This window comes from Corvus cornix, chromosome 3, assembly GCF_000738735.6.
Source record: "Corvus cornix cornix isolate S_Up_H32 chromosome 3, ASM73873v5, whole genome shotgun sequence".
NCBI classification, from domain to species: Eukaryota; Metazoa; Chordata; class Aves; order Passeriformes; family Corvidae; genus Corvus; species Corvus cornix.
In genome coordinates, this window is record NC_047056.1 from 98,516,779 (window position 1) to 98,537,206 (window position 20,428).

Genomic DNA, 20,428 nt, shown 5'->3' on the forward strand with positions numbered 1-20,428 from the left:
GGTTATAGTATGGTGAGGGGGAGATTTGTGCCTTTAATGAAAATGCTTAGTTTATACTTAAATGGGACTTTACAGTGTGGGAAAACTTAGATTATTTTTTCCTGGCAGTGAGGTATCAAAGTGACTTGAAGTTTGTTAAATATCCAAGAAAAGCAAGATCACGTGAGAAGAGTGGTGGTAGGAGGGAGAAATAGTTCTTTTGTTTAGGAGTGTCTTGAAAAAGACAGGCTTTTTCCCCACCACCATCCTTGCCCCGTGGGATGAAATTTTATTTCTTTACTCCCCCCCTTTCCCATCATGTCTCATTATCATTATCCACTTGTGCAATCTGTGTATTATGAGCGGGAAAAACCATCTGTGATTGAAATAATATTACAATGATGGGTGTTTCAATTTGATACAACTACTTTGTATAAGCCATCCTTTATGTAAAACAGAAGGTTGATTTTTCCTTATTTCTAAATCACCATAATTCATATCCTAGGAGCTGCTAGATCAAATCATATGTTTATTGTATTCACTTATTGTAGATTTTTGCCCTTGAAGCACAGTATTGTAAGTTACCTTCACTTAGAGACTGTTGTTTTGCCTAATTCAGTATTTTAAGGCAATCATTTGTAGGGGAAAAAATACTACGTTTGCTTAACTTTTTTGGTTTTAAGTGTGGGTTGGTTTTTTTTTTTCCCCAAGTATTTGTCATATTTCTTGTGGGGTTTTTTTATAACTTCTGACAGCTCTTCTTTCAGTTAAGCCAAAGGACAAGGCTGCTGTCTTAAACATGAATTTTGGCTGCAGTGTCATGCAGTGGGTATGAATGGCTTCAGTATATCTGCTGTATTTACAAGAATGCTCTCATAGGCTGGCAGAAAACTCTTGTTTGCCCTCCCAGTGCTGATTCAGGGAAAAATAATGGCTCTGATCATCCTGCTGCCTGGTCAGCGAGCACAGACCTTTTCTCTCCTAGAGACCTGATGCAGCAGGGGAATTGGAACCTGTTATACTTATCACCATATTTCCTGTGGATTAATATCAGTAGTTATGCAGTTGAGTTAGTAGTCTGTGGTTTCATTAGAAGACTTGCTTTTCACTGTGTTCCTTTTTACATCTTGAATTACAAAAAAGAAATGGAAAACAATTAACTAACCCACCACTCGGTTTGAGTGGTGTAGTGATTCTGCCGTGTCCAACTGGGGCTGTGCTCAGCTGTTCTTTTTATAAGGCAGGATCCTTTTCTGTTTTGCTTTGCAGAAACAAGCTCATAAAATTCATCTTTCCCTGACCTTTTGAAGGAGATCAAACAAAATGATCATAATGATAATGTCTGTTTTTCACTTCTGATGGCTGGGAGGAGCTGTTGAAAATATACTTTCTCCTCTGGCTGCGTGCTGCAAAGTGATAGGAATGTTTTTTTGTACTTCTTAATCAGCTGGGATCAAAAATGCTTACAGTTTTTCTGCATATGCAGTCAGCAAATTCTGGAGCTGACAGTGATCGTACAAAATGGATTTTCAAATAGCTTGACTGTTTGCTGATGGTGCCACTTAAAGTGGTAACACTCTAAGTTCAGACTTTTCTCAAAAAGGCTGAAGAAAATGAGGAACAGAGAAAGTGAATCAATATGTCTGGTAACTTTTAGTTACTGTGAGGAAAAAATATCTTTTCAGAGGGTTCTAGTCTTGGCATGACTATGTTAGTTCCTTATTACAGCAGTATTTTCATCTTTTCATTCAAAGAATAGCAAGTGGGTGGTAGCTTGTTGCATTGAATCACCTTGCTGTTGTCCTCCAGGTATCACTATGACAGTTTAATACAGCTACATCATGTTTATATTGAACAGAAATGATTTGTGTTTGAAGAAATACATTACAGCTTATTTAATATAAACTTTTTCTTGTTCATGATCTCCAATGGATCATCTGAAATACTTCAGAGTATAGATGGGTCTTGCAGGCTGTCTGGAAAATAAAATTCTAACTTACCAGGTTCAGGCATAATTTTTTTCATGATGTACGAATGTTCAGCTTTGTTTGTACTGATCACTGCTTTGCCAGATTTCATAGTTTTGGAGTCTTTATTCTTGAATTTCACTTGGAAATTTTACTGAATGTTCTGTTTCTGGAGTATTTGGGTTATTTCCTGTAACCATAAAACTCCAGTATGAACTACAAGTTATAAAAGCTATCACTATGGTTCTTGGAGGCAGTTTCAGCTGACCAGCCCTCATCTCAACTCCAATCTCTAATAAATAGATCATGTGTAGGATAAGAATCGTATACTGTTGCACACATCTAGTCCTTGTAGAGGACTCTTACACTTAGCCAGGAATAGGAAGTATGAGGAATATGAAAATGAATTAGGAAAATATATTGAGACAAAAATCCAATGTTGGTCCTTGATAATCTGGTACATGATCAGCTTCTTCCTATGCTTACTTCTGTCATTGCTGTTTAACTGTTGATTTGCTTCATGTTTTATCACTGATGAGGATCTGTGTATGGATTTTATAATCTCACAGATATTAATTTCCTTTTATATGTGTATGTATATAAAACATATGCTCTATACAATATTTTATGTAATGTATGTATATAAATACATATTTTTTTTACTCTTTCGTTACTCTAAACAGCATCTGGTGGGAGTAGGTCCGACAGAAGCATCAGAAGTGGTTGCATTCTGTCCTACACAATGTTTTCAGTCAGGGCTGCGTCCCTTTAGTGACTGCACAGGATGGCTGTGGTGATGTGGGTGGGCAGAGTCTGTTCCTTGCCCAAATGCACCCTCCCTCTGGTGATAGGAGGGGTCTTGCTGCATTCTGTAAAGCAACTGTATTTTTCTGGGCCTGGTGCTTCAGACAATGTTTGTCCTCTTTTGTTAAGTCTGGGTTTCCTTCTTAAGGGAAACAGTTTTCCCTTCGTCTCTCTATTCCCGTATTAAGAAGTACATCCATCCAGACAGAATGAGAGCAATGCTCTGTGACTTGTGTGGTCAGGCTCATGTCTCCAGTGCAGTCTTATGACAGACGCTGCAAGTTCAAGACCAAGCTATTTGCAGTCAGTGTATGTATATTTTTAGCCTGGTTTTCTGAGAAAACAGAGATTGCATGCAACTCTCTTGTGAATGTGTAACTTTCATTCTTGCTCTTAGTTTCTAAATCTTTTGAGCAATTCCAGTTGCATTTGTGAGAGGGTGGTAGCTTATTTCCAATAAATCTACACCTTTTCTGGCAGTAGGTAGCCTCAGCAGATGGAAAGATGCCTGCTGAAGGAGAGCTTGAACTCTTCCTGCAACTTTGACACACATTCCTAGGAAACTGAGTTTTACTGGCTCAGTTGCTTACAAATCAACTTACATTGTTGACACAGTTTCAAATTATACTGTTCCTTCATTTCTGAATATTTTTGCAATAGTTTTGAATATGAAGAAGAGCAAGTGTTTAGTCTTTAGCCCTAAGTAGCCTTGTAATATGGCAAAAGTACATGATATGAAAGGAAAGATTCATTGGTTTATAAAAGATTTTATTTTATTGTTGTTCTTCATATGTCCTGCTTATGTGAATTCCAGTTTAATAAAAGGCAAGACTTAAAATAATTCTTTTAACAATTTTGATTTGTAATAACAATTCTTTAGGCACCCAGAAACTTGTTTTTGTAGTTGTATTGTATAAAGATTGTTCCCCAAATGGAACAAGACTTAATAGGATGCAAATTCAAACAGTTCCATCTTATTTCTGTATTTCTCCTCAGTATGTGTTTTCTGTAAACAGACTCTGTGTGAACCTTTCAGTTAGCTGATCACTTTTGCACACTGGTATCTGTTGAATACATCTTGTGGTCTTTGTTTGTCTTGTCATGCTGACTTGATTAATGTTGTACCATCATCTTCCTTCATGAATAATGTATTTCCTGTCATGCAGTTGGAACCTAGAGGAGAAAACACCTACACTTACTTTCTTAGATTAATTATGCATTAGTTTTACCTTTGATGCGTACTGTCCTTACTTTTGTGGAAAAAGTGCTGACCAAAGATACATGTTGAAGGTATATAAGGTGTGTTAGATTTGTGGAAAGGCAGACCATATTTAAATTAAAAAAAAAAAAAAACAAACCCAACCAAGCCACAGCTTTTATTAAAGCTTTCCAGTTTTTTTTCTTTGTATTTGAGATATTTATTGACATCTTATCTTTTGAAAGGTTTGCTGGTGATTTCTCTCTACTTTAAAATCACTAGGTTATGCTTGTGTCAATTACTGTTTCTTAGTTGTGTTTGTGTGAGTCTAGCTTTCTAGGGAAGATGTAGTGACAGTATTCATTAGGTCTCACTAACTGTTGCTGGAAAGCTGTGAGAAGTAGGATAACCACAGTCACAGCTGCAGGATGCACGTGCCAGCTCCAATGGGTTGTTGATGCTTATTCCATCTTGAAGTTTGGCCTCACTGATCACTGAGGACCAGACTTTAGGCCTGCTGGGCTCTGGCTTGCTCCAAAGACCAAGCTGAGGTCATAAGCTTTGTGCCTCAGGTAAAACAGAGTAGTCAGCTCTTCCTGTTAGTCACTGAGAAGTGAAATCTCTACAGGTTAGGCACAAGATGGTGGTGAGCCTTGTAGTTGCTACGGGAGCTGAAGCCAACCACTTCCTAAGGGTGTAGCTGTAGCTCTGATGGTAAGCACTCAGAAGGTTTTTAAGTTTATGGATGTTCATCCGTTCATACTCACCTGCAGGGCGTAAGTTTATCTAAAGTCTGCAAGCTTGTTTGTTTCTCTTTACCATGAGATATGTCAGTCTTGGCCTTGGGGAAGGTTATGCTGGAAAAATTGGTGCTGTGTGAAGCTTGCTCAAAGCAATGCTGCTGACCCTGGCACCTCTCCATGCTGTTGTCTCCGCTCTATGCGGTTATGTCCTTTACTTTGGATCCTTGTGGCTCTGAGAGAGCCATTCTCTGCAGTGTGAGTTCGTCCTTCTCTCCTCTGTAGTTTTTTACCTCTGCTGCTTGCTGGAGCAAACAGCTTGACTTCATCAAACTGCTGCAAACTGGGCATCAGCTGTGGTGGTGTTCAGAATATATGACCTGCCATCACCTATCTCCTTTCTTCCATTATGTGATGTCCCACTGGAGCAGCAGCATTGGCCATTTACTTTGCATGGATTTATGTCTGAAAATCCATTCTTAAATGTTTTACCACTGACTTTTATTGAAAGTGAAACATAATAGTTCTTAGTGGTCTTACTGTCTTAGCCCTTTTGCATTTGTAGAGTCACTAGGAGTGTGATAAGCCACTTCTCTGTCTTCTGTTCTCTTTTGTTCCAGGTCGTCATTGTCTTAAAAATAAAGTCTCACTTCAGAGGGAGCAACAAGGTAGTTCTAACTTCAGTTTATGTTACGTATTTAGTCAAAAATCAAGGAATGACAAATTCAGATACGACTCATAAATCCAAAGAATGTGATAGTCTTTTTAGCAAACTGTCATTTAGTGCTAAATATTTGCATCAGTCACTTCACATTTCCATTAGCTCCTTAAAAAGCTGAAGTTCACAGATTTGAATGAAATACAATGTTTATGACTGTGTTCCCTGCTTTTTGATTTAGACTACTGCTGTGAAACTTTCTTATAGTTACAGATAAATGTGTTTTCAGGGTCTGCTCTTTTTTGGAAAGTTTACTGTTTTGCTCTGTCTTGTCTGAAAGGTTTGTATGGGTTTTTTGGGGGTTTCTGTGGTTTTGTTTCCTGTCCTCCATGATTCTACTGTATTGGTCTGAAGACCAATACAGGCATGTCCTTGTTGCTTTTATTAATAGGAATAGTTGCTTTTGGATGGGATGATTCACCACAGCTCCCAATATAAGGAAGAATCAAACTATTGTGCCCCTTCGTTGTGCTAATAATAGTGATGTACCATGTTATTGGCAGGCAACACTGCTGTTAGTGACAGCTTCAGGAGGGATTGCTGCAAGGGCAGCAGGGTCGGTGAGGATCTCTACTTTTTCCCTTTCCCTTTAGTATCTTTTCTTGTGCAGCTTCATTTTTCACCCCATGAGACTGAACCCATCCTTTTCATAGAAATAACAGTGTATTTTCATTATGGTATCAACCAGTTCTGATCTTGAACTGTGGGAGGGCAAAGATGGTGTTATTTTCAGAGGGGGAAAAAAAAAACCCCACAAAACAGTTTTTGTGCTGTGCTGGACAGGGTGTTACTAAAATTATAACCTGGAGAGTTCTGGAGTAAAACAGTATGTGCACATAAGGATGTCTTATCAAGACCATCTCAACTAATGTGAAAATCCATGTGTTTTCTCAATACCAAGGGAGTTTTCATGTGATTGCCTTAACATGGGACTTATCCAGCCCTATTCTTTATGAAGAATTCACAGTATCTAGAGTTTTACAGGAAAGAGAGGAAATCATTCTCCTAAAAAAAAAAAAAATCTTTACAATCAAATAAACTTAAAACAAGCAGGCTTAAATTCCAGACAGTATGTATCTGAGCTCTTGTAAATTGCTGAAAGGCTACAGAAGGTTAGTATCTGACCATCAGCAAATAGGTCTTCCTGGAAATGTGCAGGAAATGCTCTTTGTAGGAGCTGTAGACCTGAGTTTAGGTACTTCATGTTAGCTAAAGTCTTTGTGTTTGCTGTCCAAACGTTTCAGTGCTCGTGTGGGAGAAAATCGGCAGTTACTCAACGAGATTGTTCCCAGGCATTCATCAGGCTTTGATTTTTTTCATTCAGTGAAAATATGTAGAATTCCACTACCTGAAAATAGTAAATGCTGTAACAAGAAAATAAGAAAAAATTTAAAACTTGTGTTCCTGTTTTATAAGTGTTCATATTTTATACAGTCACTTAATTTTTTAATGTATGCATTAGATAAAGCACATCATGTTTTAATGCATTTTTTAAATGCTCAAGAGGGCTTTGTAACAGTACTTTCTGTTATTGCATCATTATCTGCTTAGGGAGTCTAAGTGCCAAATTAACTTTCTCTTTAATTGAGGTGGCTCTTGACACTTAAAATTATTATCTGTACCTACAGTGATGGAAAGTCTGCATGGATCAGGAAAGATACCCTTGTTTAACAGAGAACTTTTTTTTCCTGAATATACTGTTTTCATATTTCTGTAAAAGAAGTTACTTTTGATACAATAATACAAAAAGCCTCTTCCAAATTGTTCTCCTCCATATTCTTTTTCCTACTCAGCAGCCATTCAGTACATGGAAACCAGGAAATGAGGATATTTTGAAATAGGGATACTTTGCATAAATTATTTCCAAAAATATTTTGCTGTATTTGAATGTTGATATTTTCTGTTGATGTTAACATTTAAGGAATATAATGAAACTGTCAAAGAAAATGAGGTATGAACTCCTCAGAAAAGAATAATACAAATACAGTTGTTTTCATCTGAATGCAGTATACTTTTGTAGATGTCATCTGTTCCGGAGAAGTACCACATATGCAAAGCATGCAAATGCAAAGAGAGGCTTTGGGGCAGTCTGTCCCAAAACAAACAAATGTTGGGCATTTGATGGTACATCTTAAACTGTATGAACTCTGAATGTGTGAAGGCTTAATGTGCCCGTTAGTGAATGAGCAGTGCTGTATGATGGGAAAGATGTGAGTTATTCCAGAACCCTCTCAGGGTTGTCTGGTGTTAGCCATGAAGGCAGCCAGGTTGAATGGGCCTGTGGTGTTATGAATTGCAGCATTGCTTCCCTTGTCATAAATGATTACACAGGGAAGGGGCTGTGTGCTCTGTATGTGGATCTGTATTCTCCTTCATGACAGTTCTGATTTGGATTCCCTCTTTTCACACACTGTCCCTGTGTTCTCCTGTGTGTGTTAGGAGGGGCGTGTTGGTTGACTGACTTGTTTTTGAGACTACATGGGAAACCTGAGGCAGAAAACTGAAGATAAGTTGCATGTCTAATTCCCTTTTCCATCCAAGAACCATAGTCCTCTCTTAACTGATAGAGTGCCTTTGGGAAATGTTTGACACAGAACAATGTATAGAAGAGTACTGACAGTCACTGTACAGCTCGCATGCAACAGGCTTAGGGAGACTACCCCAAAACTTCCAGGGTTACAGGGAGCATATGCTTTGGGATAATGCCATTGTATCAGTTTCTTGCCTTCTGTTGTGCCTTTGTTTTGGCTGTGCAGCTCACTGGCAGTCGCAGTGATGGAGCCATTGCCAAGTCAGTCCATCTGGCTTAGGCTGTGCAAAATGCAGTTGTACCGCAGTTTACATCTGTGCCCCTTCGTGTGTTGTGTGGTCACTTTGTAGCCTGAGAGGAGTTGCCCCGTGTGTTTCTCTTCACCCAGTCCATCTTCTGGGTGGTCAAGTTTCAAGAGGGAATGTAAATGCTTCAGGATTGCAGGAATGTGAATCTGAGGTCTTCAAAATGGAAGAGTGTATTTCCTTTTTTTTCTTTCTTTCAGTCAAATCCCTTGTGTGTTTCAGTGTATCTGAGATGACTGGCAACTTTTGGTCCATTTGTGATTGTCAAAATGAAGTCAAGTTAAGTGTTGATTTCTAGGTCAGACTGAACCTTAGACCCCTGTTTAGTTAATTTCTCTCTGCTACTTGTAAGTGAACAATAACTTTAAAAATATTTGTAAATGAAGGAATTAAAAATGGGTTTATGTTCTCATACAGTTATGAGGGATGGATAGACAAGTTGCAAAATTTAGACATTTTTTACACTACACTCAGGTCCCAATAGTGGTTACACTATTTTAATATTTTTTTCCCTAGGAAATTAGACTAGCCATCTGGAAAAAGCTTTTTTTTTCCTACACAATTATATTATTTTTCTAAATGATGTGATATGCCTACCTCTCCCCATACAATATTTATTCAACTTTACTGCATTTGGGGATCATCTGGAAGGCTTAGAAAAGCTCATCCAGTAAAATGAATATGAAATGGTGATTTCATTGTTTTAACCATAGGTTTTCATTGTTTGCTCTTCATTGGAGGGAAAAATAAATACAGGGAAGACATTTTCCATTCCAGCTTTTTAATGAGCAGGTGTGTATGTGGTGGGGAATTGTCTTCTCACAAAGGCTTAATTTGGTGTGCTTTTCTATTGCACATATTATAATAAACCTGATAGTTAAATCCAACCACCTCTTCTTAAAAATCTAAAATGACAAAGCTTCTTTGGAAGTGCATCCAAGAGTTAGTAGAGTAGTAATAGTTGTCAGGTTCAAAGCAAAGCTAGCAATTAAATCTTCTGGCCTATCATGCTAGAAATGTATTATATTTCCCTGTTTTCAGGACACAGTATCTCCTGTATTAGTATGAATGGATCTGTTAAAATGTCTTTTATCAGTGTGCTTTGAGCTTTTCTGTCTTCATGAAATCATGTAGCTGCTTTCTCTAAAAAGTCTTTAAAGGGCTTCCCACATCTGATCTGATGAAAAGCACCTCACTGTTGGGAGCCAGCCAGTCAAACAGTTGTTCAGCTGTGGTAACCTGAATAGCACTTGCCAAGAGAAAATGGTCTGGGATATGTAAACCAGAGGGAAGGAGGGGAAGGACTGTGGCAGGTGGGTAGCTGCCTACTCTGCTTCAGAGAATCCATGGGAATTTCCTCTCCTGGCTTGAGCAACAGCATACTTAGGCTGGCACTGCACAGCAAAGAGCTTTACCTGGAGTTCATATGTGCTTCTCTCTTCTCTAAGCTGTACACTTAAATTTTGCTTAAGTTTCCAGGACGTAGCTCTGTGTCTCCTTGGCACAGGGCTTCAATTTGTTTGTGTCAAATACCTTGCACAGCAGAATTTCCCTTTGAGAGCAGTGTGTTGTGCCCCTGGCTGCTGTGGGATCTCATCTTTCATCCCATGTCCCTTCCCCCTGTGAGTAGGGGTGACAGTGTAGGACTGTATGAAATGCTGTCTCCTGACAAAGCTAAGGAGGTTGGTGGGGACATGTTTTGCATAATCACAAGTTGTCACCACTATAAGTAAAGTGAGAATCCAAAGCTGAAATTCCTTCTTGTGCTTATAACCTGTCAAACCTCATCCTCTTTCCTATGTGTCCTTTAGCGTTTGTCCTTGGGCCCTGTGGCTGCCAGGCTGTGAGCTGCATCATAAGCTCTGACAGGATGAAGTGGAGAGAGATGAGTTAACAGCCATTTGTGCCTCCTGGCTACTCTTGGCTGACACAAAAAACAGATGACCCATGGGCTGTCACACAAATAGAGAGTAGATCCCACAGCCTTTCTTTCCACATCTGCCACTGGCCCTGTGCTGAGACTGACACAGGTTTCCTAATTCTGTCTGTCAGCTTGTGGCTCTGTACAATACAGCTTTCTTGTTGGGAAAAACATTACAGCACATCAGCAAAAGCCTGCCAGGTGAATGGAGCAGCAGCTGACTGTAAAATATAAACAAGTAGATAGATATCTGTGGGAAATAAACTGAGAATCAAGATGTTCCAGGACTGGGCTGAGACAAGACACCATTTAAGATTTTCATTTCTAAGACAGAAGCTTAAAAAAAAAGGCATCCAATTACACTGTTTACCAGTCTGTCATTACCAGATTGTAATAATAAGTAAGTAGCCACAAAGAATGATTTCTTTCTTTTTGATGAGTAAAACCAAAAGGTATGTATACAGGATGTGGCTGAATTCAGGTTTTTTGGTGAAAAGTTTTCCAGACATGAAGCATGAGGGACTGCATCATGGAAAAGAGCAACTCTGCAAAAGTGTAGGGATCAAGCTGGATACAGAACTCTTAAGGTACCAGTGCACTGTTACAGGCAGAGAAGAGAGGGCTAATTAAATCATTGGCTGATGGGATTTATAAAATAAGCATTTTTCTCCTGGCATGGCATTAATGGCAATAACACTCAAATTCTGTGTCTGATCCTTGCTTTTACATCTTTAAAAGGTCTTTTGAAAACCTTCAGAAGGTATAGAAAGACCCACAATCATCATTAATGGTGAAAAAATGCCTGGAAGTGATTTAATATGGAAAAGGTGGAGTGTGAGCAGCTGCTTTTTTTCTGCCTGCATTTTTATTAGTAGTTACTGGTTTCTGTTCAGATAATTTTAATGCAGACTTCATCTCATCCAAAGACAAATGTCTAAAAAATGTTGAATGGATTGATTAGTCAGGTCATCTTTGTGAGATAAATTGCTTTGTTGCTAATGGGGGACAAAACACTAGTAAAAATGATCAAGAGAAAACAGACTGAGAAGGGTATTAAAATCATGGGAAAAGAGTTGGGGGGGGGGAGTTATGTGAATTAAATAGCAATAAAAGAGTTAAAATAGTCCAGCGGCATGCACACGTGATGACCATTGCTTATGTCCTTTCAGAAGTTCTTGAAGTTGGATTTACTTGGTTGAAGCCTGAGAAAAGGAGGAAGATCTTGAGTACCAGGATAGCCATTTTAGTTGTCTAAGAGATCAGAAAAAAGACTGCATTTTATGTACATTATATGCATGTTCTTTCTTACAGGATTTAGACGTACAGCTTCTTGATCAGTCTGCAGGCTGGGGGACTGGCAGAATGCTGGCTAATCAAGAAGAGGCTCTTGGGAAAGTTTGTATGGGAGGGGAGATAAGAGGTTTGTCCATATCTGTGTAGAGCTTAACCTAATAGCTGGATAACTCCAAGGAAGTGTCAGAGAGAAGAGTTGAAATTTCTAGTTTGGATAAGGAGAGAGAGAGAGACTTGGAGTAGGAGGTAAATCTGTGAGGTCGTTCTTTAGAGAGGGTAAACTGTTTCTTTGTTGTTCGAAGAGATTGCCCAGGAGCAAACAGGAGGAGTGACAAACGCTGCTGATAAAGAACTGTTTGTTTCCTCAGGAACTCTCTCACCTTTGCAAGATAGAGGTGGGAGAGGGCCCCAGGAAGGCAGCTCTGGTAGAGAGGTTAGTGAAGTGCTGAGTGAGGTGCTGGCAAGGGCAAGGTTTTAAGAGGAAGAAAGAGATTAGGAGATGCATAAGTCAGATGAAGCTGATGCAATGACTGAGAGTGCTGGCCCAGGACAAGTTGTGTGCTAAAAAGAAGGAGGGCTGGCAGAAGAAATGAAAAACATCTGTGGTAGAGCTTTAGGAAATGAGTTTGAAAGCAGCTTAAACACTAGCCATACCCTGACTGTAGGAGAGACTGAGCATCTTAGCTCCCTTGACAAGAAAGTGTATTGTACTCAATTTCTTTTACTTTCCTTTTTAAATTTATTTTCCTCTTCCCATTTAGAGAGTGATAAGCATAACTAGAAACACTGTCTGAAGAGCTAAATGGAAAGGTGAACAGCTATATCTGTTACTTCAAACCAGTAAATTGCCCTTCCTGCCATTAGAGAAAGCAGTGAATCTCTCGAGGTTTCCAGCCCAAGGCAGGTCGTATGCCCAGGCAGTATTTGTAATCCATGTAAAAGTTACTTATTGCTGTCCAGGTATTTGGGAAATGTGTAATAATTTGTGGTGTTCAGGTTAACAATCTGATATATCCCATGGACATTCTGACCCCAATGTCCAGGAAGCAGTTTTCTGATTTTACAAGTAGATACACCATAATGAAAATAGATTTTGGTTTTCCTCCTGAAAGGTCAAGATAATTTAGGAAGAGGGCAATAATAATTTTTGTCAGTTTCCCTAGTTTTCAAGCAAGATTTGTTTTAAAGAAGGAGGGGAAGGTTGAAGTGAGGAAGATATGGGAGAAGTGAGGGGGGAACCTTGTTTTGGTGACACATGTTGGCTGAATTACTGATCAGTAGCCTAGAATTTTAGAGTACATATATATATATATCTCTGAGCTTTTTTTGAGCATTGGTTGCCTGAGTAGCAGTAACTACTGTTTGTTTGTTTTTTCTAGAAGTATAGTAGATATTTTTCCAATATCGCATCTCCCTCTAAATGGAAATCAGTGGAGGATGAGAATGTTGCAGGAATGAAATGCTTATTTTTAGGAGTTTGAAATGTTAAGGTATACTTCAATAATTACAAATATTTTTAAATAACATGTTGAGGTGAATAACGAAGGTCAGAATTGTGTGTGTTTGGCTATAAACTAATTCCAAGCTGCATTTTTTTTTAGATTTGGTAACAAAAGACAGGTTTTATGTTAAAAATCTATATACTCAGTTTGAGTATATAAGTTTTATAAGTATTTGTTGGAAAGGAACTCAGCTGATGGTTTATCTCTGAGAAAAAAATACTGTTGGATAAATCAGAAAAATGGGAAATAGCTTGCAGTGAAAGTAGGGCTCCTGCCAATTGCTATTTTCTGAATTCACAGAATCATAAAATTGTTTAGTTGAAAAAGATCTCTAAGATCATAAAGTCTGTTAACCCAGCTCTGCCAAGTCCACCACGAAACCATGTCCCTGAGTGCCACATCTACACGATCTTTGAAATACCTTCAGTGATGGCGACTCCACCACTCCCCTGGAGAGCATATTGCAATGCCTGACAACCCTTTGAGTGAAGAAGCTTTTGCTAATATCCAACTTAAACCTCCTCTGGTGCAGCTTGAGGCCATCTCCTCTGTTCCTATCATTTTTTACCTGGGAGAAGAGGCTGATCCCCACTTGGCTACAACCTCTTTTTGGGTAGTTGCAGAGAGTGATAAGGTCACTCCTCACAGCCTTGTTTTCTCCAGGCTAAACCACCCCCAGCTCCTTCAGCTCCCTCACAGGATTTGTGCTCCAGACCCTCCAGCAGCTCTGTTGTTCTTCTCTGGGCACATTCCAGCACCTCAGTGTCTTGAAGTGAGGGGCCCAAAGAAGAAGAAGAAGAAGAGGGGCCCAAAACTGCACCCAGCTCTTGAGGTGTGGCTTCACCAGTGCCACATATGGGGGAATCTTGTCACCTTGTCACAGAAGGAGGTCGGGCTGATCAAGCAGAAACTGCCTTTCCTAAGCAGTGCTGGCTGTGCCTGATCCCCTGGTTGTCCTGTACATGCTGTGTGATGTCACTCAGGATGATCTGCTCTGTCACCTTCCCTGGCACTGATACCAGGCTGACAGGCCTGTAGTTCCCCAAATCCTCATTCTGCCCCTTCTTAGATGGGTGTCACTTTTGGTAATTTCCAGTCTCCTGTGTCCTCCCTGGTTAGCTAGGACTGCTGGTAAACGATTGAAGGTAGCTTGGTGAGTATGTCTGCCAGCTCCCTCAGTACCCTTGAGTAGGTCCCATCCAGCCCCAGTCTTGTGAATATCAAAGTGGTGTAGCCGGTCACTGACAACTTCGCCTTGCATTATTCGTTCTGCTCCCTGTCTCTGTCTTCCAGCCCAGGGTGCTGCTTAACCCTGAGAACAGTTACTCTAATGTTGAAAACTGAGGCAAAGAAAGTATTATTACCTCAGCTTTTTCCTCAACCTTTGTGACTATGCTGTCCCCCCTGCATCCAATAAAGGATGGTGGTACTCCTTAGCCCTTCTTGTTGCTGATGTATTTATAGAAACTTTTCTTGTTGATGTATTTATGGAAGTTTTTTTATGGTCTTTTATGGCAGTAGTCAGATGAAGTTCTAGTTTGGCTTCAGCTGTTTTAATTTTCTCCCTGCATAACCTCGCAACATCCTTGTAGTCCTGATTTGCCAAGGTCATAAACTGTCCTTCTTTTAGCTTCCTTCCTTACTTCTTTAGGAATCAAAAACTTCATCATTTTGTGATTGCTATGCCCAGGACAGTCTCCAACTATCATATCACCCAGAAGTCCTGGGTTTGTGAAAAACAGGTCTAGCGGAACACCTCTTCTGGTTGACTGATTCACCAGCTGATTGAGGAAGTTCTTCTGACAGTCCAGGACTAGACTGTTTTCTCTCTGCTGTATTGTATTTCTAGCAGTTATCTGGAAGTTGAATTCCCCCACAAGAACAGGGCTACTGATCATGATGCTTCTTCCAGCTACTTACAGCATATTTCATCTGCCTCTTCATCCTGGTTGGACAGTCTGTAACAGACTCCTGCTAGGATTACATCACTCCTGCTGCTTTTATTGGCTTTCCCCTGATTCTTACCTATAAACCCTCTTGTCATCATCATCAAACTCGAGGTAGTCAAAACATTCCCTAATATACGGGGCTACCCCCACTGCCTCTGCTTCCTTGCCTTTCCCGTCTGAAGAATTACAGCCATCCATTGCAGCACTCCAGTTGTGCTGGCCATCCCACCATGTCTCTGATGGCAGCTGTGTGATAGCCTTCCTGTTGCACAATAGCTTCCATCTGATCACAGTTTTTAAAATGTTCTGCCTACAGAGTGATTATTGCTCAGCATAGTGGGCTTTGTACATTGTTTTGTATGTATGTTTGCCCAGTACAATCTCGAGAATGGCTTTGCTAAGTGTGTAGAAAGCTGTTGTAGCTCACTGCTGGTTTTGTATGTAAGAAGTCCCTGAACCTAGATCTGGATACAGTTTGTGATGTTTTCCTGAAGCTCTGGATAATGTGGGCTGCAGGTATGCAAGATGACAGTAATACGTAATTTTTTTTTCAGGCTTGGAAAATCATTGTTAAAAATAAAATTAATAATAGTAAAAGTCTCTTGTGTAATGAGATTAATCTTCCCAAGCTGATAAGTACAAACTGATTCAGTAAGTGCAGAGAGTAGGAAGGGTTAGGAGGTGAATTTTGTCTGTCTTTGCTAAGACTGTTCGTGCTATCAAATTTTAAAAGCTCCTTGGCAAAATGGAGCTCTTAGTTCTGTTTTATACAGTCAATTGAAATAAAGTGTGACCCTTATTTTTTCTTCTTTCAGGCTTGTCTAACACTACTGAAATCGTAGACTGGTTGGTGCTTTCTCATGGGATCCCTGTGACTGACAAAGGAGAGATTGTTGTGGTAGGTGTTTGCCTTGACTGTCTTGACAACACTTGGCCAGGGCACAGACAGATGCAGTTTTCAGTGCAGCCACACTTTCATAGGACTCATGCCAACAGAAGCTGTGGGAAGGGAAAAATATGCCTGAGACATGGGTTTTACAGTCTTTGGAATTGCTCTTGTGGTTCCCTAAAAGTGGAAGCCACATAGCCTGGGGTAGTATAGAGGAGGGAATTTGTCAAAGTTTGCTTTTAATTATGGATCTCTAGCATGAAAAAAATTGGTTCATTTACCAAAGAAATGTAGGAAAACAACCAAATCTGTGTTCTAATTAGCTTCCTAGCAAAATCCAAGTCACAGAGACTTGTTTGAGAGTAGTCCTCAAAATACAGTTTTATGGTACTACCTAAAATGGGCTCACTAGGCTTTTAAATTTAAATCTCTAAATATCATACATATGTGTGTATATATATACACACATATAAAACACATATATCTTTATCTCTGTAGCAGAGCCTATTTTGCTTTCATATATGGTTTTTGATTTAATAGTTCCATATCCCATGTCCTCCATATGTCCCATATACTCCAAGTAAGGGAGTGAGATAATAGTAATTTCCTTTTTGAGATAGCTACAGTTCTATATGTACTCCATAGCTAATTATTGATAGAATTGGTAAATGTATCTTCAGTCAAACAAAAAACAGAGTACATACTTATCTTCGGATCTTTTACAAGGCAGCAGAACTTGTGTTTAAATAATTAAAACCTATCTATTTCTCTGTGGTTTGGAAAAGGTCATCCCGTGAATATGGCTAGAGCTGCAAGTTCTGCATTATGCTTGCTCTAATATGTGGCTATATGCAGAAATAATGACAGATCTAGATTTTTCATTTGCATGAGCTTGTGACTTGCTGTTGGTAGCTTTCCATTTTTCCAAGCACTGCCACTTTTGTACATATGCATCTTCTGGAAATAGTACTAAAAAGTCATATACTTATGCACTGGCAGACTACTTTTTTTTCCCCTCCTTTTTGAAACTCATGTTCTTGGCTTAATTATCAAAGTGTAATGGTGTTCTTGCTTGACTCTTTGATCACAGGAAAAACCTCTTGTGGAAACATAATCATACCCTCATTGGCTTGTATTTGAGTACTGAAGATTTAATGTAACAATCTGTATGCTCTGTCTGAGTTACATATCTTAATATAAAGAAGTACTTCTTAATTATATAGCTAGCTGAAATATTTTTCATCTAGGCTTTTTTTTCCTGCTCCATTTTTTAGTACTAAGTGGAAAAGTCTGTATTGTCACATATTTTTATAAGCAGAAAATCTAAATGGAGGGGGAAGAAGAGAGATAAAATTTATTTTAAAACCAAGATGTCTGATGCTGTCTGTCATATCCCTTGTTTAAAAAACATGTTGAGGTTAAAAAAAATAAATCTACAGTTTTATTGTTTTCTTCTTTAACTAGTTGATTTAAATTTAAATACAAAGAATCAAAAAGAATTTTTTTGTGTGTGTCCATCACAGTTTGGGCTGTAGATAGTTAATTCCTTTTATAAACTTTCAGTTTACAAGTAATCAGCATTTTTCCTACTTTTAGAAAGCTATAGTAGAAACACATTTATTTCTGATACTTAGAAACTTGAAGAAAATTATAAGAAGTGGAAAATGACAAGTTTATACATGTCTGTCCTTGGGGTCAATGATTTCTTGAAACAGTTCCTCTCCTCTTTGGTGATGTACTTTACCCTGCATCATGGATATTCCAGGAGTGACTGTATCTCTTCTTGATCTCCATGTGGGAGGCTAAATGAGCCAAGGTCCCTCAGCCTCTCTCCCTTCCTTCAGCTCTCCATCCCTCTCCTGAAGAGTCCCATGCCTTCAGGCACAGTGGTCTGCTTCTTCCCACATTCACCACCATGTTCTTACCAGAAGTGCAGCTTGTTCTGTTTGCACCTTGCTGTTTGTTTAGTTTTCTGCTGAGGTGCCTCTAAAGATCTTCAAACCTCTCCAGGCACTGTATCTCATTTTCTGAAACACAAAGGAAAAAGCATTTGTAAAGTACTCTCAGGAGCTGTGTCTGTTGTCTTGAAAAAGCATGCATAACTGGTCAGTCTTTCTTTCATTTTCTCAAACAAGTGGAAACCTAAGTTGAGTATGATATGTTCTGGCAAAAGTCAAACAACTGTGAACTTCTATAATCATTCCTGGCCTTCGATGAGTGTGAGAGCAGCTCTGGCATCTTGTGAACATACATAGTTGAAATGTGCCTTGAGTTCTTGAATCTTTCTGCTGCTCTCCAACCCTATTTCACTGAAATGGCTCTAAAGGATTACTGAAATGGAGCATGTCCTGGCAGAGATCTGTATTAGAAAATATTTGTGGCACACAGATGATCATGAGGTATTTGTGTAAAGAACAAGAACATACCATACATAGCTCAGATGATTAATACAAAGCAGAGGAGTGTTGCCCTCTGATTTTCCTCGTCTGGCAGGCAAGGGCCTGCCACTCCTGTCAGTGTGATACTGAACATAGGGGGACAGCTCATTGATTTTTTTGCTAAGCATCTAGAGAAGCTTGTGCTCTTGTCATCTTCAGACATGCTTTCATAGCTTGCTCCTACTCATTAGTAGAGAGAGAAGGGAGCAGATGGGGAAAGTCAGAGTTTGCCAGTAAAATGCAAAATTCTCCTCTAATGATCTAGTGTTGGCTTGCAATTGTGGGACTTTCTATTAGAGTTGATCATGTGTCTCATTGTTTGTAACCTTAAAATGGTTCTAATGTTTCATTTCATGGTGAAAGGAAGCAATCAAAATATTTTGGCTTTGCTTCAGAAAAAGATGTTTTCTAAGTAGCTGTCTGTAACCTTAATGCAGCTAAGACCTATATGAACTGAATCATTGTACCATAATTTAGTGACAAGTGGGTGATCAAGATCTAGTGATACAGTAATAATTTGCATTTTTTATTATCATAATCATCATTGCTATGTCTTATAGCAGTAGCCAAAGGCACAGCTTGGCTCAGTCCAACATAGGAAACTAGTAGGTAAAATGAAATTTAATAAAGATGTAAATATCTGTCTACAAAAGTCAAGAAGTGTTTTTTCAGCCTGTGACATGAAGAAAGAATTGCATTGTGGAGGTGACAAACTCATTCTGTGCTGTCAGCCGCAAAGTGAAATTTATTTTTAATTATAGTTCATGAAATAGGATGAAAAACTAAATGTCTTTATTAGCTTTATTCACAAAAAATCTTCCCGACTAATAAAGAAAGGTTTGAAAGTGGGAAATATTTATCAGTAAGCAAAATTTGTAAAAGTAAATTAGCTCATTTGAAAGCCATCTGTATTTCCTTGTTTACCTGGTTGTTTGTATGTTTGGATTTGTGGCTTGTTCAGAGCAACATGGAAGTGGTTCTGACCAGACATGGCCTTCTCAGCCTTTGTGATTTTTAATTCTTAGTTTTCAATGCCCCTCTGTTGCTGCAGAAGAACTTGGCATCCTGTTGAAATAAATAGCTGTAGATAGCATTTCTGAGGCTTTGTTTCAAATGTTGGAGGGGTTTTCTTTTCATATATTTTTGTCATTTTGCTGTTGCAGGCAGTTTTCTTTTTAATCAGTATTAGCTTCTAACATAGAGACGTTTTAGTGTTGTACCATGTACGAAAACCTGATTAGGAGTTACTTCTCCCCTCTTTTGAAGTTTGTAGGACTAAATCCAGCTGTGAACGTTTACTTTTCATATGGATTCTGTGTATGTGTGAAATCGTCTTTTTCTGGTTTGTTCCAGGTTCTGTAAAATTGGTCACCTTTCTAAGAGGGGATTGCAAGAGTTAGTGGGGTTGGGAATGGTTCATTTTTTCCAGCTCAGCGTTTGAGAGAGGGTATAGAGGACATTGACTACTCCAGATGTACAAAGTATTAAGTGTGCTGGAATGTACTGGCAATGTATGAAGCAGGGAAGGAGGCACAAGTCAAGACATGTGTCTGCTGTTGTATATTTTGACCTTTATAAAAGAGTTAGGCAACTGCTGCATACCTTGCAGCAATCATATATCTTGTGCAAAAGAGTCTTGTTGCTGCATAACAGTCAGTTCCTAAGCTTGCACAAGCGGTCTTCCACTTTTTTTTTTTTTTTGAATGCAATGTACACAACTCCATTACAGCAGTACTTGAGAATTTTCTTGACCCTAGATTCAGGCATTACAGTGGAGACTCTAAATTTCTTTGATCAATTTTCCATTCTCCTGGTAGTATATTGATCCTTACAGGGATCGATAGCTCTTTGTGTTTCCCGTCATGTCTATTACTAAATCTTCCTCCCATCCACAGTAGGTACAAATTCAGCTCTTCCTGTTTCTTGTGGCTTGCTTTTTGCATGTCTCAATCCAGTTTCACTTTTCTATAAAATTTGCAGGTTGGCTTGAAGTAACACTGCAGAATAAGAACTGCCAATAGGAGAGAAGCTGCTTGAGAGGTCTGGATCTCAGAGAGGGGAACTGTCCAGTTAGTCCTTTTCCTTTTCTGCCATGGTGAAAAGCTGATTTACAGCTTGCCATATTATTCAGCAGTCCTTTTAATGTCTGTCATAAATTGAGATGCTGGTTCCCATTTCTGTAAAGCCTTGAGCTC

The 20,428-nt window shown here is 39.1% G+C and overlaps 1 protein-coding gene across 1 annotated transcript in view; it reads left to right on the forward strand.

The window, feature by feature from the left end:
• RNF144A (ring finger protein 144A) overlaps positions 1 to 20,428 on the forward strand; it is a 65,384-nt gene that overhangs the window by 1,208 nt on the left and 43,748 nt on the right. Inside the window, exon 2 of the mRNA XM_039568670.1 lies at positions 15,722 to 15,804. The gene's annotated coding sequence lies outside the window, so the exon portion shown is untranslated. The remainder of the gene's footprint in view (positions 1 to 15,721; positions 15,805 to 20,428) is intronic.